The following is a 17671-nucleotide window of genomic DNA, read 5'->3' as shown; positions in this document are numbered from 1 at the left end:
CTTCTACACTGTTTCTGATTAGCCTTTCCAAGTTAATGACTTCTTTGTTTTGAGCCCTTAGTGACATATATGATTGAAGGTGAACAGTTTAAGTCATGAAGACCACAGATAGAGAAATTACTGTAGTTAGAAAATGCAAATATTTTTAAAAGAAGTATCCAAAATTCAGTATCTTAATGTTTTAAGGATTGTTTTCTTTTTATAAGCCTACTGAAGAAGCTCTATCTTTTCTAAATACAATTGTCTGCTATAAAGTCACTTAAAATTAAAGAAAATACATCTTCTTACATATGCTGCTTGACAGGAATATGAGTCAAATGATAATCAGTACAGTAAGAAGCATTCTAATGCCTCAAGTTTTATAGCAGCTCAGGTTAACTGCAACATAAATTCATCTCAGCAGACCTAATTCAGGGGAAATGGCATTACAGTAAGTGAACGGATCGTAAGCTCCACAGGCACCGTGACTTTCATGGAGTGGTTTTCATTGCTAACAGAGAATGTTGACTGCATTTATTTTAATAAAAGTCTGTGACTCGTGTACAAGTAGAAGAGCATTTTTTCCAGTACATCAATTTTATCTTCTTTGGGATTTAGGCTATAGGTTATAGATTAAAAGAAAGGCAACTAGAATATTCTGGGTCTTTGTGACACAGCACCTCTAAAATGTGTTACAAAAAGAAATACATCACAAAATAAACATAGTAATTAATATTGGATTATATAACCCAATATATAAAATATCTATGCGTCAATGCTGATATAAATTAATTATTGAACAAATAAATGAGGGGAGAAAAGATAAATCTATCAGCCAGAAGAATTCTGAATAATTTATGTAGCTACATCACCCTCAGGGAGATGGAGCATAATCGCCACCCATAAGTATGGGCTACATACACATAGGGATTCCTTGAGCCAAGTACAGTAAGAAAATGGAGGTAGGGACCTAGCCAGTTTTGCTCAGTGGATAGAGCATCGACCTGTGGATTGAAAGGTCCTGGGTTCAATTCTGGTCAAGGGGATATGCCTGGGTTTGGGGCTCAATCCCCAGTAGGGGGCATGCAGGAGGCAGCCAATCAATGATTCTCATTATTGATGTTTCTATCTCTGCCCCTCTCCCTTCCTTTTTGAAATATTTTTAAAAAAGAATATGGAGGTGGGGAAGGTAGAATAACTTTACAGTGGAGAAACCTGATAAACACTACTTTAGCCAGGTGACCAAGGTCAACATTAACAATGATAAGTTATGTTGATAGTATATATCCTTTACATAATGTGATGAAAATGGTACTTTACTTGTGTGATCTTCCTCCAAGAAACCTAAAACCCCAGTGTAATCATAAGAAAAATATCAGATAAGTTCCAATTGAGGGGCTTTCCACAAAATACCCAATTACTATTCCTAGTATATTATCAAGATTGTTAAAAATTAGGAAAATTTTCTAAAACCATAACCAAGAAGAGCCTAAAAAGATATGACATCTAAATGTAACATGGTATTCTAAATAGAATCCTAGAATAGAAGAAAAACATTAGGTAAAAGCTAAGAAAATCTGAATAAAGTATGAACTTCCATTTAAAATACTGTACTAATATCAGTTCATAAATTGTGACAAATCTACCATACTAATGTAGGATGTTACTAATAAAGCAAAACTGAGTATGGAGAAATGGGGACTCTACTCGCTGCACAAATTTTCTGTGAATCTGAAGTTATTCTAAAATTTAAATTTAAATTTAAAACAACAATAACAACAAAAGGGAAATACAGAGAAGTGGCCTGTCAGCATTTCTCTAAGAGAACTCAGCAAGTGAAATAATAAAGTAGAGCCTTGGCACTCACAAATTTAATTATTAGATGCCTTGATTAATAAATTAGTGAGGTATAGAATTTTAAATTGGAGATCATTTTCCACTATAGTGATGAAGACATTTCTCCGTTATCATCTAGCTTCCAGCAATGCTGTTGCAATATTGATATCACTGTAATTTCTAAAACTTTTTAAATGTCTCTCTAAAAATTAGTAGAGTGCTCTTATGGTCCCTGGTGTCCTGAGGTTTCATAATGCTGTGCCATTCTGCTGGGAACTTTATGGGTACTTCAACTGAAAAATTCATGCCTTTCATTCTAGATAATTTTTGTGTATTATTTTGTTTTCCTCCCCCTCCATTTTCTCTGTTCTCTCTACTAGAACTCCTATTTTTTTCTCCTTATTTTATCTTTTTGCCATCATCAGTTATCCCACCTATACCCTCTTCCAGAGGACTCCTATTATTTTGGATTTTAAATTTTCTGAACTATTACTCTAATTTTTTTCCTCTCATTTTTCATCTTGTTATCTTCACTTTCTGAGAAATTTGCCCAGCTAATATTCTCACAATTATTTTGAGTTTTCCCAAGAACTCTTTTTGTTCTGTTTGATTTTGTATTTATTGTTTCTTTATTTGAAAATAATTATCCTATTCTTACTACTCCTTGTATGGTATCTTCTATTCTCTGACATTTCAATTGACAGTGTTTGTAAAGTCTGATGTTTATATTTATTTGTGTCTGTCTTTCAAAGAAGTTCTCCTCTAGTGCCTTGTAGTTGTACATCATTGCCTGTCCATTTTTATTAGAAACGCATATATTATTCCAACTTTAAAAAATACTAATCAATCAAGAATTTTTTTAAAAAAGAAATTTAAAAAATAAAATAAAAAGTAATAAAAATATCTTCTGAAAAATAAAAAACAAAAAAAAATCCTGTCACACATTACAACATAGATGATAGTTGAAGACATTATGATTAAGTGCATATGCCAGTCACAAAGACAAATACTTGATGATTCCACTTATATGAAGTTTCTAAAGTAGTATAATTCATAGAAACAGAAGAATAATGGTTACCAGGGGCTGGGAGGATGGGGAAGTGGGGAGTTGGTCAATGGAGATAGTGTTTCAGTTGTGCAAGATGAAAAATCTCTAGATATCTATTGTTCAACAATATAAATATATTTAATGCTACTAAACCATACACTTAAAAATGGTTAAGATGGTAAATTTTATGTTATTTTCTTTTTCTTTTCTTTTTTTAATTTAAATTCTTTATTGTTGAAAGTATTACGTATGTCTCCTTTCTATGTTAAGTTTTCGTAAAATTATTATATTAAATGTTGATTAGGAGCTTTGAGCACAAAGATGGTACTGGTTGGACGTGGGCTTTAGTTCCAAGTTATGAGGCAGGTTATTTTGGTGAAGAATTCCTGGTGTAGATGTCATCTGGCCTTTCCTCCTAGAGAGCCAATGGCTGCTCAGATTCTCCTACAGATTAAGGACTGTTGGGGTCCAACCCCAGCAGGTCCAGGGCTTCCCAAAGGTGTGAACGGAGTCAGCGAAGAAAGAATGACACAGAGACAGCCTTCAGTTGATCAGCAGCCTAGCCAGGTTCTCCAGCCAGGATCTCCAGCCAAGTTCTGTCTTTATTGTCTTGTAACATCTGTATTTATACCAGTTGATTTTAATCCTATCCATTCTATTCCAAAGGTTAGGGCGCTTCTTATCTCCATCCCAAGGTTACTCTATTGTTCTATTAAGCTACAAGGAAGTAACTGAAGGAGATTATCCTAAATAAAGATTATGTTGCTTAAGTGTGATTGTTCATAGTTAAAGTGATTAATTACCCGCCTGGCACTTAGTTAAAGGGTTTTATTCCCTCCCTAACTCCAGGGAAAAATCCCCACCTGGGGAAACAACCTTTCTCAGAGAGGTGACCTTGGTTAAAACACAGCGTTAAGATGGGGAGCAAACATATTAAGAACAGTATGCCATATACGACAGGTCCCTTGAAACATGCTGTGCAGATGTTTCTTCCCTGCAGCAACTGTGTCAAGCAGCAAGGATGGACCGGCTTCCAGCAAAGGACCAGGCTGCCAACTTTCTTGAAGGTGATTTCAGCATTGAATATACAAATTTCAACTCTTTTCTCCCACTTCCAGTACGGTACCTTGTCCTTCATTGTGTTTGGGATCCTCCAGTGACTTTCTGCATTACTATCTCCAGAAAGTACATCTTCAGTCTTCCAGGATGTGAGACAAGGGAGCCATCATACAGCTATGAGAAGTTGAGATGTAAAGCTGGGGAACTTGACTGCTTCAAAATCAGACTACTTTCCTTGCAATTACACAGGTATCAGCTCTAATTTTTGAGCCTTGGAGATTGAACAGTGTAAATCAACTTGTTATTCAACCTTCTCCATTGCCAACACGGGATTCAGTTACCTCTGGTCTGCTTAGCCAATTACCACTTTTCTATCTACTTATCAATTTTCCAATTTTGTTGTTCATTTTCTCTCTTTTTCTCTTGTCCTCACATATTTTTGCCTTTTTAAAAAGTAGCTGTTGTTTTAAAGAGTTGTTAGGGGTTTGACAAGAAAGTGGTAGCTATTGTATATATTCAACCCACCATTTTTATCCTGAGAAACTAGCTTGTTTTGTATTTAATTTCCTATGTTGGAGATAATATAGTGGAAAGAGTAGATATAGATTAATCTGAGCCATATTTGGAGTCTGACACGTTCTTGTTGTGTCACTTTAAGTTAACTAATTCTTCTTATTTTGTTTTTCTGTTTGTAAAAGAAGGTGCTAAGATATAGGCTTGTGTTGAGTATAATATGAAAAAAAAACACATGAAAGGCAAGTGTAAAATAAGTTATATAAAGCTTATGTCAAACATAAGACTTTCTTAATTCCTCATCTAAGATTAGTTGTTCAATTTACCTTCCACTAGCAACTGTAAAATTCTGGTAATAACCTAATTCTGATTTTAGTTTCTATAATGATATCTCAAATCACATACTAGCTAGTCTCTCCTAGCTGCCTTTGCCTGATTATGACATTCAATGACAGTTGGTTGCTATGTCATTTAGTTGGAATAAATGCCAATTTTAAATTTTTATATTTTAATAAAAATTAATATTATTTTTTTAGTTATTTAATCAAATCTGATTTTACCTTATCATGATATTGATATTTTCAAAATGTCTCTTACAATGTAAAATGGACTTTGGTTAAATATCAAGATCTGGAAGACTATCTAGAACTTTAACCATCTGAGCCCCATAGTTTTATTCATTTCCTTGGAGGTAGAGAGCAGCTGGTTACTATCCTCCATATAATTACATTTTCTCCCAACCCACTCAGTGATAACATACCAAAACCATCTGTAGCAAAAGCATGCCAAAGTTCTACAATGAACTGGGACTATGCATTGCTCCAATTAAGAGAGTCAAAAAGCAGTGGCTTACAAATCTTATTGATTAAACTTACAAATATTTTCTGAGCACCTGCTAGATCAGAAATTGTCCTAGATACTTGGCATATAAGGTTCAAAGGAGCAGATTTAAATAAAGAATCCTTGAGGATGTGTAGAAAAGGGGCCCTTATACACTGTTGGTAAGATTATAAATTGATGCAGCCACTGTGAAAAACAATATGGAGGGTCCTCAGAAAATTTAACAATGGACTTCAGTCAAGATGGTGGTATAGGTTAACATAGCACTCAGAACCTCCCACAATTACATCAAAATTACCACTAAGCTCTAGAACAGGGGTGGGCAAACTTTTTGACTCGAGGGCCACAATGGGTTCTTAAACTGGACCGGAGGGCCGGAACAAAAGCATGGATGGAGTGTTTGTGTGAACTAATATAAATTCAAAGTAAACATCATTACATAAAAGGGTACAGTCTTTTTTTTTTTTTTTTTTTTTTTTTTTAGTTTTATTCATTTCAAATGGGCCAGATCCGGCCCACGGGCCATAGTTTGCCCACGGCTGCTCTAGAACAACCATCATTCAAAACCACCTGAAATCTAGCTGAAAAGAAGTCCTACAACTAAGCTTATAAAAAATAAGCCACATTGAGACTAGTAGGAGGGGCCGAGACTCCAAAAGAGCTATCCTATCTAATAAAAGAGAAACATGGAAATTAGCCATACGTCTGCTACCCTTCCCATTGGCTAATCAGGGTGATATGCAAATTAACTGCCAGCCAAGATGGTGGCCGGCAGCCAGGCAGCTTGAAGCGAACATGAGGCATGCTTGCTTCAGTGACGGAGGACTCCAACGTTCCCCGCCTGCCTTGCCGGTCTCTGAGCTTGCAGTTTGAAACATTGTTACAAATATAGAAGCTAAACAAAACCCCAGAAACCTGCTTTCAGCCAGCTGGGATCTCAGAGCTGGAGTTGAAACAGTGTTTTGATTATAGAACCCAAAAAAACCAGATACCTGCTTTCAGCAGCTGAGGCCTAAGAGCTGGAGCCAAGCCTCAGAGCTAAAGCTGGCCCAGAATAAAAACAGAAAAGAAAAAAAGGAGCGATTGGGAGCTTCAGTCACCTGCCAGCCTGAAAACAGCCCTCAGCCCCTCACCCAGACTGGCCAGGCACCCCAGTGGGGACCCCCACCCTGATCCAGGACACCCTTCACGGCAAACCAGCCAGCCCCCACCCGTGCACCAGGCCTCTATCCTATATAGTAAAAGGGTAATATGCCTCCCAGCACCGGGATCAGCGGAGCTGCGAAGCCTCCCGGTACTGGGATCAGCGTGACAGGGGACAGTGCCCAAACCCCCTGATCGCCCTGGGCTCTGTGTGTGACAGGGGGCGGCGCCCCAACTCCCCAATCGGCCCTGCTCTGAGCCTGACCAGGGGCTGCACCTAGGGATTGGGCCTGCCCTCTGCCACCCGGGAGCAGGCCTAAGCCAGCAGGTCATTATCTCCCAAGGGGTCCCAGACTGCGAGAGGGCACAGGCCGGGCTGAGGGACTCCCCCCTCCCTCCCAAGTGCACAAATTTTTGTGCACCGGGCCTCTAGTCCTATATAATAAAAGGGTAATATGCAAATTGACCCTAACAGCAGAAAGACTGGGAATGACTGGTCACTATGACACACACTGACCACCAGGGGGCAGACACTCAATGCAGGAGCTGCCCTCTGGTGGTCAGTGCACTCCCACAGGGTTTAGCTCTGCTCAGCCACAAGCCAGGCTGATGGCTGCCAGCACAGTGGTGGTGGCGGGAGCCTCTCCCACCTCCCCAGTAGCTCTAAGGATGTCCGACTACAGCTTAGGCCTGCTCCCCGCTGGCAAGTGGACATCCCTCAAGGGCTCCCAGGCTGCCAGAGGGATGTCTGACTACCAGCTTAGGCCCAATCTCCCAGGGAGCAGGCCTAACCCAGCAGGTAGACACCTCCCAAGGGGTCCTAGACTGCGAGAGGGCACAGGCCAGGCTGAGGGAATCCCCCGAGTGCACAAATTTTTGTGCACCAGGTCTCTAGTTTACAATAACCAAGATATGGAAGCAACATGGGTGTTTAATGACAAATGAATGGATAAAGATGTGGTGTAGCCTGGCCAGCATGGCTCAGCATCAACCCATGCACCAAGAAGTCCTTGTTCAATTCCCATTCAGGGCACATGCCCAGATTGCAGGCTCGATCAAAGTTTCTCTCTCTCTATCCTTCTCCCTTCCTCTCTCTCTAAAAAATCAATAAAAACATATTTTTTTAGTGTTCTTCAAAAAATAAATAAATGAATAAATAAAATAAAATGTTTTTTAAAAAAGAAGTGATATACACAATGGAATATTAATCAATCACAAAATGAATGAAATCTTGCCATTTATGACAACATGGGTGGACCTAGAAGGTATAATGCTAAGTGAAAAAAATCAGACAGAATGCAGACTGGTGCAGCCACTGTGGAAAACAGTATGACATTTCCTCAAAAAATTAAAAATGGAACTTCCATTTGACCCAGTAATCCCACTTCTAGGAATATATCCCAAGAAACCAGAAACACCAATCAGAAAGGATATATGCACCCCTATGTTCATAGCAGCACAATTTACAATAGCTAAGATTTGGAAACAGCCTAAGTGCCCATCAGCCAATTGGATTATTCTTATATATTTTTAAGTATACAGGGAGGAACATTTCAGAACTTAACAAAAGGAGACTCTGAAATATAGAAGTAGCAACATAGACTTGAACTCCCCACCCACATCCACACATGAAAACAGGCAAAACAATTACATTACAAAACCAAAAAAGCTGCAGACAATATATACAAGAAAACTAAGTGTTTTCAGTGATCATACTATTATTATTATTATTATTATTATTATTATTATTAGATGATTCTGTGTATAATAATGGATAAAAAACCAGTAATGATAGGATATTGTAATTTTTTCATCTGTCCTGTACTTAACAACCATGACTCTCAATGTCAAAGAAGATACAGATTTAACTTAGGAGAACATAAGTAAAAACCTTATATTCCTGAATTTGAATTGGAAGTATCAGTATAAACACATGGAGGCATTATCTTCAAGGTTTCTAGGAAAAGATTGCTATCAGATTAGAAGCAGGAGTCTGAAAGCGTTGTCATACCAGAGAGTAAGGAAGCTATCAGGGCCTACCAGGATCGTGTCAAAAGAACCTGGAAGGCAATCTGAAGGAGCCCCCACTAGCAAAATGGAGAATGCTATATAAGCATTGAATGACTAAATGCACCAAGCTTCCATATTTATATGGATGTATTTCCTGGCTTTTAATTTTGTTCGAAAGGTCTGCCTATTCCTGCATCAACAGTACTTTGTTTTAATTAGTATACTTAGTAGTAGTATATTTAAAGTGACTGATTCTTAATATGTAGTAGGTGGACTGCTGTCCTTATTCTTCTTCAAAATGTTCTTAGCTCAGGATCCCAAATTTCATGGGGAAAAAAAACTTTATTGATGTTTTCATTTGAATGCCACTGTTTATAAATTATTTTAGGGACTGTTGCAACATGGTATTGAGTAATCTTATCCATGAACACAGAGTGCTTCTCATTTAGATCTTATTTCATATTTTTCAATAAAGTTTTATAATTTTAGAAAAAAGGTCTTGCATAGTTTTTGTTAAATTTGTTCCTAGATTCCATATCAATTTTGTTGTCATTGTATATGGTCTCTCTATTCTAATTACATTTTCTAATTGCTTTTTTTTATCTCTGAATAAAATGTCATTAACTGTTTTATAATCTTATTGTATCTAGAAACTTCTTATTAGCTCTAATTTTCTTAGATTATCTATACAATCATATATGAATGCCAACCATTTTGTTTCTTGCCTTCCGAACCTTATACCTGTTCTATTTCTTTCTCATGGCATGCAATAGCAGGAGACTCAGTATAATGTTCATAGCAGTCATTGTTATCTCATGCCATAAGTTAATGGCAATACCTCTGTCATGGATTTTTCCATGACTTTGTATTTTATTTATATATGGATAAGATCTTGTATGAAATGTATATATAATCAGATTTAAGGATGAGTTTAAGTTGGAATGCTCTAAAATATAAGCAGCCTGCCTTTGTCTAAATGTCAAAACTAAACATCTAGCCTGGTATCTGGAAGTGCTTGAATGAACTGTTTGACACCTAGTAATAAACTATTTGTAGATCACAGCTCTTCTGACATGAACTGCAATTTATCACTTAGTATAAAAGTTTTCAAATACATAGTTCTTTGAGATACAAAGGAGAACATTCCCCAATCATCCTAAATAAATCCCAAATAAACATGTCTGCTGCGCAGAGTGTAGTCTGTTTTCTTTTCCAATATATCATCACTAAGCAATGATGCTTGCTGTGAGTTTGACACATACCTTTTTCTCAGCTTAGGAAGAGCTCCTCATTTGCAATTACATTTTATCTAGTGTTAATGTACTTTATTCCTGGAGTAAAATCTACTTAGACATGATGCATTTGATCAGGATAAGCACTTACAAATTTTGTTTGCTGATACTTTATTTAACATTTTTATATCTATGTTCATAATTTCCCTTTTCTGTATCTTGTACATTTTTCTTTTTATTGAAGTTATACAAATGATGTGTATTTGTTATATCATATGATGAATTGAATAATAGCAAATTCCCCTTTATTCATTATAATAATTTTTGTACATGTAATCTGTTTTATGAAGATGGTTAGAATTTACCTTAAACCATCTGGGCCTATATATTATGCTTTTTTAAAAATATGTTTTCATTTATTTCAGAGAGAGGCAGAGAGAGGGAGAGAGAAATATAAATATTGATGAGAGAGAAATATCAATTGGCTGCCTCCTGCATGCCACATACTGGGGGGTCAAGCCCATAACTTGGGAATGTGCCCGGACCAGGAATCGAACCTGAGACTTCTTAGTGCATGTGATGACCCTTAACTAGCTGAGCCACAACAGCTAGACTGTACTTTTTTATATGGGATGATTTTATTTTACTCAAATGTTGTTAATGAATCTTGGTTCATTCTAGTATTCTCTTTCTTCTTTAATCTAATTTGAAAATGTTGTGGTGTGTGTTTTTTAGAAAATTGTTTCTTTACTATAAGGTTTCAAATGCATTAATAAAACATTGCTCATGATAATCTCTTATACCTATTTAAATCTCTCCAGCATCAGTAGTTATATCTCCTGTTTTCCCCTCTAATATTGTTCTATTCTGCATTCTCTTTTCTTAGTAACATATACTATTCAGTAATTCTTATAAGGAAGAATTAAATAACTTGAGTCTTTCTCTGAAAATGTCTTTATTTCATTTTTTCTCTTTTGATTGAGAGTTTAGCTTGATAAAGAATTCTAGGTTGATAGTTTCAGCACTTTAAACATATGGTTTCCGGTATTATATGAAATGCTGAAAGGTATCCTTTAAGAAGAGGAAGAAGAAGAAAAAGGTAAAGATACAAATTAAGAACAACAAATACACATCTATCAACAAGTGAATCTGAAAATCAAGTGAATAATCTGATTAACAGAATGAACTGGTGATTATAATAGAATCAGGGGCATAGAAAGGGAGTGGACTGGCTATTCTTGGGGGGGAAAGGGTGAGGGGGATGCGGGAAGAGACTGGACAAAAATCGTGCACCTATGGATGAGGACAGTGGATGGGGAGTGAGGGAGAAGGGTGGGGTGGGAACTGGCTGGAGGGGAGTTATAGGGGGGGGGGGGGGGGAGAGGAACAAATCTAATAATCTGAACAATAAAGATGTAATTAATTTTAAAAAAAAAAGATCACCTTCAGATGATGGGATCATCCCTGCCCACTCAGAATTGGGCTAAGCTCACTCACATGAAGTAGTGTATACTGTATAAACATATATTGTAAAGCTCTGTATAAAATCAAAAGGAATTATTAAGAGAAGGAAAATGGGGGAAAAAATATGGTTTCGCTGTCTTTTGGCTTCTATTTATTTTAGTGTGAAATCTGTTGGCAGTCTTGTTTCTTTGTAAGCAATCTTTTTCTTTCAGGTTGTTTAGCAGATTTTTCTCTTTGTCTTTGGCAATGTGTACTTTTACAATAATATCTCTAGATAAAAGAGAGAAATTTAGTCTTATGAATAACGCCGCTGTGAACACTGTATACAAGTTTTTTGTGTGAATATGTTTCCATTTCTTTTGGATATGTACCTAGAAGTGGAACTTCTGGGCCATTGGGTGACTCTTGTTTTCCAACATGGCCCCGCTATTTTACATTTCCACCAGCAATGTACGAGGGGTCCGTTTTTTAAACATTCTCATGAATGTTTTTTATTTTATTTTATTAATCTTTAATTTCTTTATTGGTTAAGGTATTACAAATGTGTCCTCATCCCCACAATAACCCCCAACCCCCCCCCCCCCCCCACTCATGTTCTCATCCCCCTGTTGTCCATGTCCATTGGTTTGGCTTATATGCATGCATACAAGTCCTTCAGTTGATCTCTTCCCCTTACCCCCACCCTCCCCTACTTTCCCTCTGGGGATTGATAGTCTGATCACTGTTTCTCTGTCTTTGGATCTGTCCCTGTTCATCAGTCTATTCAGCCGTGGGCAAACTACGGCCCAAGGGCCAGATCCGGCCCATTTGAAATGAATAAAACTAAAAAAAAAAAAAAGACCGTACCCTTTTATGTAATGATGTTTACTTTGAATTTATATTAGTTCACACAAACACTCCATCCATGCTTTTGTTCCGGCCCTCCGGTCCAGTTTAAGAACCCATTGTGGCCCTCGAGTCAAAAAGTTTGCCCACCCCTGGATGTTGTTCTCTGTATTCCACAAATGAGTGAGATCGTGTGGTATTTGTCTTTCTCTGACTGGCTGATTTCACTTGGCATACTGCTCTCCAGTTCCATCCATGCTGTTGCAAATGGGGAGAATTCCTTCTTTTTTACCACAGTGTAGTATTCCATTGTGTAGATGTACCACCGTTGTGGGGTTTTTTTACTGCATTTCTGTGAAATGTCCCCCCTACCACCCCCCCCCCACAGGCATATCCCCGGAGGCATCTCCCTACAGAAAGCAGATTAGTGACTGCCTGGGGCTAGGGCGGGAGGACAGGGAGGGGCACTCGGAAAGGGAGGCGACTGTTAATGGGTATGGGTTTAATGTCCTACAATTGGCTCCTCTCTGAGGGGGCGTGGCTAGGCCCTGGGGGGCGTGGCTGGACTCTAGGGCGGACCCAGCCAGCTTAAAACCCTGCAGAGGGGTGGCGGCCCACTCTGTGTTGGCTGTTAAGCGTGGAGGCATGGAGGAGTGTGCTTGCCTCTGCAGCGTGGGCTCTTCCCGGGGATGTGGGTGTCTTCAGGAGCACCAGAGCCCAGCTGAGATGGCAGCGGCCGAGGGCAAGCCGGACCCGGCAGAAAAGCACCTGAAGGCGGATGCGGCAGCGTGGTGCTGTGCAGGGAGTGGAGGAATCGCAAGCCCCATGCCACCCCGGCGCTGCTCCCTGCAGGACCTGCCTCCCGAGCTGCTAGTGGAGATCTTCGCCTTGCTCCCCGGCACCAACCTGCCCTGCCTGGCCCAGGCCTGCACCAAATTCCACCACACCCTGCACATCGACAGCATCTGGAGACGGCGCTGCCGGGAGGAGTATGGCCTTCGTGAAACCTTGCAGAACCTGAAGATGATCGGTATGTCTTATCAAGAAGTCTATGCGAAGCTGCTCCACCCATACAGAAATATCTTGGGATTGTGGCAGCCAGATGATGACTACAGAAGACTGCTGTATGTAGCGGTGGATGGCTTATGCATTACTGGTTGGATGAACAGGCCTTCCCTTAACACCCACGTGGATGGCCCCATGCAATTTGAGCCCTCGTTTAGAATTCGCCTGACGGAGAGGAAATCGGCCACTTTGGAGTACATGGACGACTTCTACAGCTTTTCCCACAGTCTCCACCTGCAGATTCGGAAGGACAGGTTCAGCATCCAGTGGATCAAGAGAGACCACCGAACGGATTCACCAAAGCGGCTTAAGGGAGAATGGGGGCGGGTGCTGGTGCGAGAGGACAGACAGCAGTATGACTGCCTGACCTATCGTCGCCTCTACCTCCCGCAACGACACCTGGAGGACCTCATCAGGCCAGGCCTCTTCCACGGCAAATACGATGACTTCCGCCGAAAGATTGCCATGCTCAGCTTCCATGGGAAGTATGCCAGGGTCAGGGAGATCAGGGGAGACTTAATCTGGACGTTAGAGATCCACCTCATGCGCCGCATCCAGCTGCCAGATGGCGAGTTCTTCCGCAACTTCAACAATCTCTTCCAAGTGGTCCTGGAGATTGATGAGCAGGTGATCCGGGAGCAGCAGCAGCAGCAGCAAGAAGACGGGACTGAGGAAAGCCAGGGTCATGGCTGGCAGAGCCCTGCCCAGCCCAGCGTCGGGGAGTCCGGGGCTGCAGCTTCGGAGGAGCAGCCTGTTCCGTTTGATCTGCCTGTGGGCGTGCACTCATTTCACCAGGACTACCCCCGAACCTGCAGGATGTGTTTCTATGCCGTGGAAACTGTTACCTTACCTGGCTTCAACAAGCCCATGGGCGTCCCTGTAGTCTTCATCCTGTTCGATGAGAACCACTTCGGGTTCATCTGGCTGGCGGCGAAATACTTCATCCTGTTCGGCAGAGTCCAGAACACCTTCCAGAATGTGGAGGCACCATCCGAGCAGGCCTTCCTGGAGATGCTCTCCAACATTCAGTCCAGACCCCTGTGAGCAGCAGCTTGCATGCACTTTGAAGATTTGACCATTTGACCAGGTTACCCACCTTTGTTTGTTTTTTTAATCCTCACCTGAGGATATTTTCCCATTGATGTTTAGAGAGAGTGAGGGAGAGAGGGGAAGACAGAAATAATCCATGTGAGAGAAACACATCAGTTGTTTGCCTCCTGCGCAAGCCTGGACCAGGGCCAGGCTGGGTAGGAGCCAGCAATTGAGATAGAAATAAAACTTAGACCAGTGGTCTCAACCTTCCTAATGCTGCGACCCTTTAATACAGTTCCTCATGTTGTGGTGACTCCCAATTTCCTTGTTACAAATTGAACATAATTAAAGCATAGTGATTAATCACAAAAAAAAAGAGAGAGAGAGAGAAATTTAAAATTAGGAAAATGGTGGAACTATATTCAACTAAAACAGAGACAGAAATGTTTCCAGGACTGTTGAAAGGCATATTTCCTTAGATTAGAGAAATACAACCCATAGGAAATTTAAAATAAACCTACTACATAGAATATCCAAAATTTCATATCTGAAGGTAAACAGAAATAACAAAAGAATTTAGAAAAGTCACAAAATACAGGGTCAGTATTTCTATATGAGTAATAAATTTTTATATAAGCATTAAATAATAAAGAAATAAACCTTTAAAATGTATAATTTACACTAGCATCAGAAAACAATAAATACCTAAGTATAAATCTAACCAGAAAGATGGGCCAGACCTCCTTGCAAAAAGTACTAGGTGCATGGTTTAGAAGATTTGATATTCTCTTCAAATTGATCTATAGATTCAAAGTAGCCCTAGTCAAAATACTAGCAAGTAGCAGCAGAGTAGGGGGCAATTAAAAACCTGATTATAGACTTTAAGAATACAAGCAGAAGATGGAATGGACATCATCCAGAACCACAGGAAGGCTGGCTGAGTGGAAATTCTACAACTAGAAGGAAAGAGAAAAGCATACCGAGACTCAGAGAAGGTGCAGTGCAGAAGTAAAGTACAGGGGTATGGAGGCCCACGCGGAGAGGACTGGCAGCTGAGGACATGGTTGTCTTTTTCAATGAGTAGGGAGTCTCAAGCTCTGAGCTCCAGTTCCAGGTGAGTCTCTGGGGACCCAGACTCATACTGGAGAAACTGGACTGTCTGGCATCAGTTGGAACTTGAGGGCAGCTTTCTCTCAGAGGTGCTTGCAGCGATTGCTGGGACATTGAGAAGCGGGGCCTCTGAGGGCAGGACTGAGAGCAGCCATAACTGCTTGCTCTGTCCGCCCTGTTGATCCCCTGGGACCCCTGCCCCACCCTGCCCAAGCTGTGTGCCTGCAAAAGGCTTTTGCATATGAAAGGCCTGGCCCTTTGCAATCTGAAAATTATGTAACAAACTGCAGCTGTCCCAAGGCCCCAGGGCAACTCCCATTGCTTCACAGCTGAGCTCCTGCTGGGTAGCCTCAGGCAGAGGCTAGATTAGCACCTCCTTAGATATCCAGGAGCCAGTGTGCCAGGTGGTCAGAGTGGGACCATCCCAGCTCCTCGGATCCATAAAGGACACACTCAGGGGGCAGACTCAGTGACCACCAAAGCCCCACTGAAGCAAGTCTTGCCCCAGAGGGGTGTCCCCAGCACAGAAGTTCTCCCACTGCAGGCACAGCTGATTCTCACAGCCAATTGGCCTGGAGGTCAATTCCTCCCAGTGATACCTACAACAATCAAGGCTTAACTACAACAAGACTGTGCACAAAGCCCACAAGGGGGTGCCCCAAGAGTGTCCACTTCAGGTAATTGGGGAGGCTGAGCCACTGGGCCCTATAGGACACCTAGCACAGCCACTCTATCAACACAGGAAAGCATAAAATGTGGTGACAAAGAAACCGGACACAAGTGACAGAAATAGAGGAAAGCAAACTACTGGATATAGAGTTCATAACCGCACTTTTAAGGTTTTTCAAGAACTTTCTAGAAACCACCTATAAATTTAGTAAGACCCTCAAAAAGATGGGTGAGACCACCGATAAATGTAGTGAGACCCTCAAGAAATCTAGTGAAACCCTCGAGGTTATGAAAAAGGACCAACTAGAAATTAAGCGTACACTGACTGAAATAAAGGATATTATGCAGAGTTCCAACAGCAGACTAGAAGATTGCAAGAATCAAGTCAAAGATTTGAAATATGAAGAAGTAAAAAACACCCAACCGGAAAAGCAAAATGAAAAAAGAATCCAAAAATACGAAGATAGTGTAAGAAGCCTCTGGGACAGCTTCAAGTGTACCAACATCTGAATTATGGGGGTGCCAGAAGAAGAGAACAAGATATTGAAAACCTATTTGAAGAAACAATGACAGAAAACTTCCCCTACCTGGTGAAAAAAATAGACTTACAAGAGTAGGAAGTGCAGAGAACCCCAAACAAAAGGAATCCAAAGAGGACCACACCAAGACACATCATAATTAAAATGCCAAGAGCAAAAGACAAAGAGAGAATCTTAAAAGTAGCAAGAGAAAGACAGTGAGTTACCTGCAAGGGAGTCCCATACGACTATCAGCTGATTTCTCAACAGAAACTTTGCAGGCCAGAAGGGAGTGGCAAGAAATATTCAAAGTGATGAATACCAAGAACCTACAACCAAGATTACTTTATCCAGCAAAGCTATCATTCAGAATTGAAGGTCAGATAAAGAGCTTCACAGATAAGGAAAAGCTAAAGGAGTTCATCACCACCAAACCAGTATTATATGAAATGCTGAAAGGTATCCTTGAAGAAGAGGAAGAAGAAGAAAAAGGTAAAGATACAAATTATGAACAACAAATACACATCTATCAACAAGTGAATCTAAAAATCAAGGGAATAAATAATCTGATGAACAGAATGAACTGGTGATTATAATAGAATCAGGGGCATAGAAAGGGAGTGGACTGGCTATTCTTGGGGGGGAAAGGGGTGAGGGGGATGCGGGAAGAGACTGGACAAAAATCGTGCATCTATAGATGAGGACATTGGGGGGGTGAGGGAGGAGGGTGGGGTGAGAACCAGGTGGAGGGGAGCTATGGGGTGAAAAAAGAGGAACAACTAATAATCTGAACAATAAAGATTTAATTAAAAAAAAAAACCTGATTATAAAATAGCCAAGATTATCTTCTAGAAAAGAAACAAAGTTGAAGAACAGATATCAAGATGTATTATAAGGCTATAGAAATTAAAATATCATATTGGTACAAGAATAGACAGATAGGCCAATGGGAAAAAAATTAGTCCATAAATATGCCTAGACACATATAGTCACCCAATTTATGATAAAGGTATCACTGCAATACTGTGCCGAATGAGATTATCAATAAATGGTTATAAATCAACTGGGATGGGAAATGTTGATCTGTACCTCACACCATATATATAAACATTCATTCCAAATAAATCACAGACCTATATTGAAAAGCAAAGAATTAAAACTTAAAAAAAAACTTAAAAAAAAAAAAAAGAATTAAAACTTTCAGAAGATTACATGGGAAAATGTGTTCTTGATCTTAGGTCAGGCAAATATTTTTTTAAAAAGAAACACCAAAAGCACTAAGTATAAAGAAAAAGATCAATAAACTAGACTTTGTTTAACTTTATAAT

Source organism: Myotis daubentonii, chromosome 7, assembly GCF_963259705.1.
Source record: "Myotis daubentonii chromosome 7, mMyoDau2.1, whole genome shotgun sequence".
Lineage (NCBI taxonomy): Eukaryota > Metazoa > Chordata > Mammalia > Chiroptera > Vespertilionidae > Myotis > Myotis daubentonii.
This window is presented reverse-complemented; position numbering follows the sequence as displayed.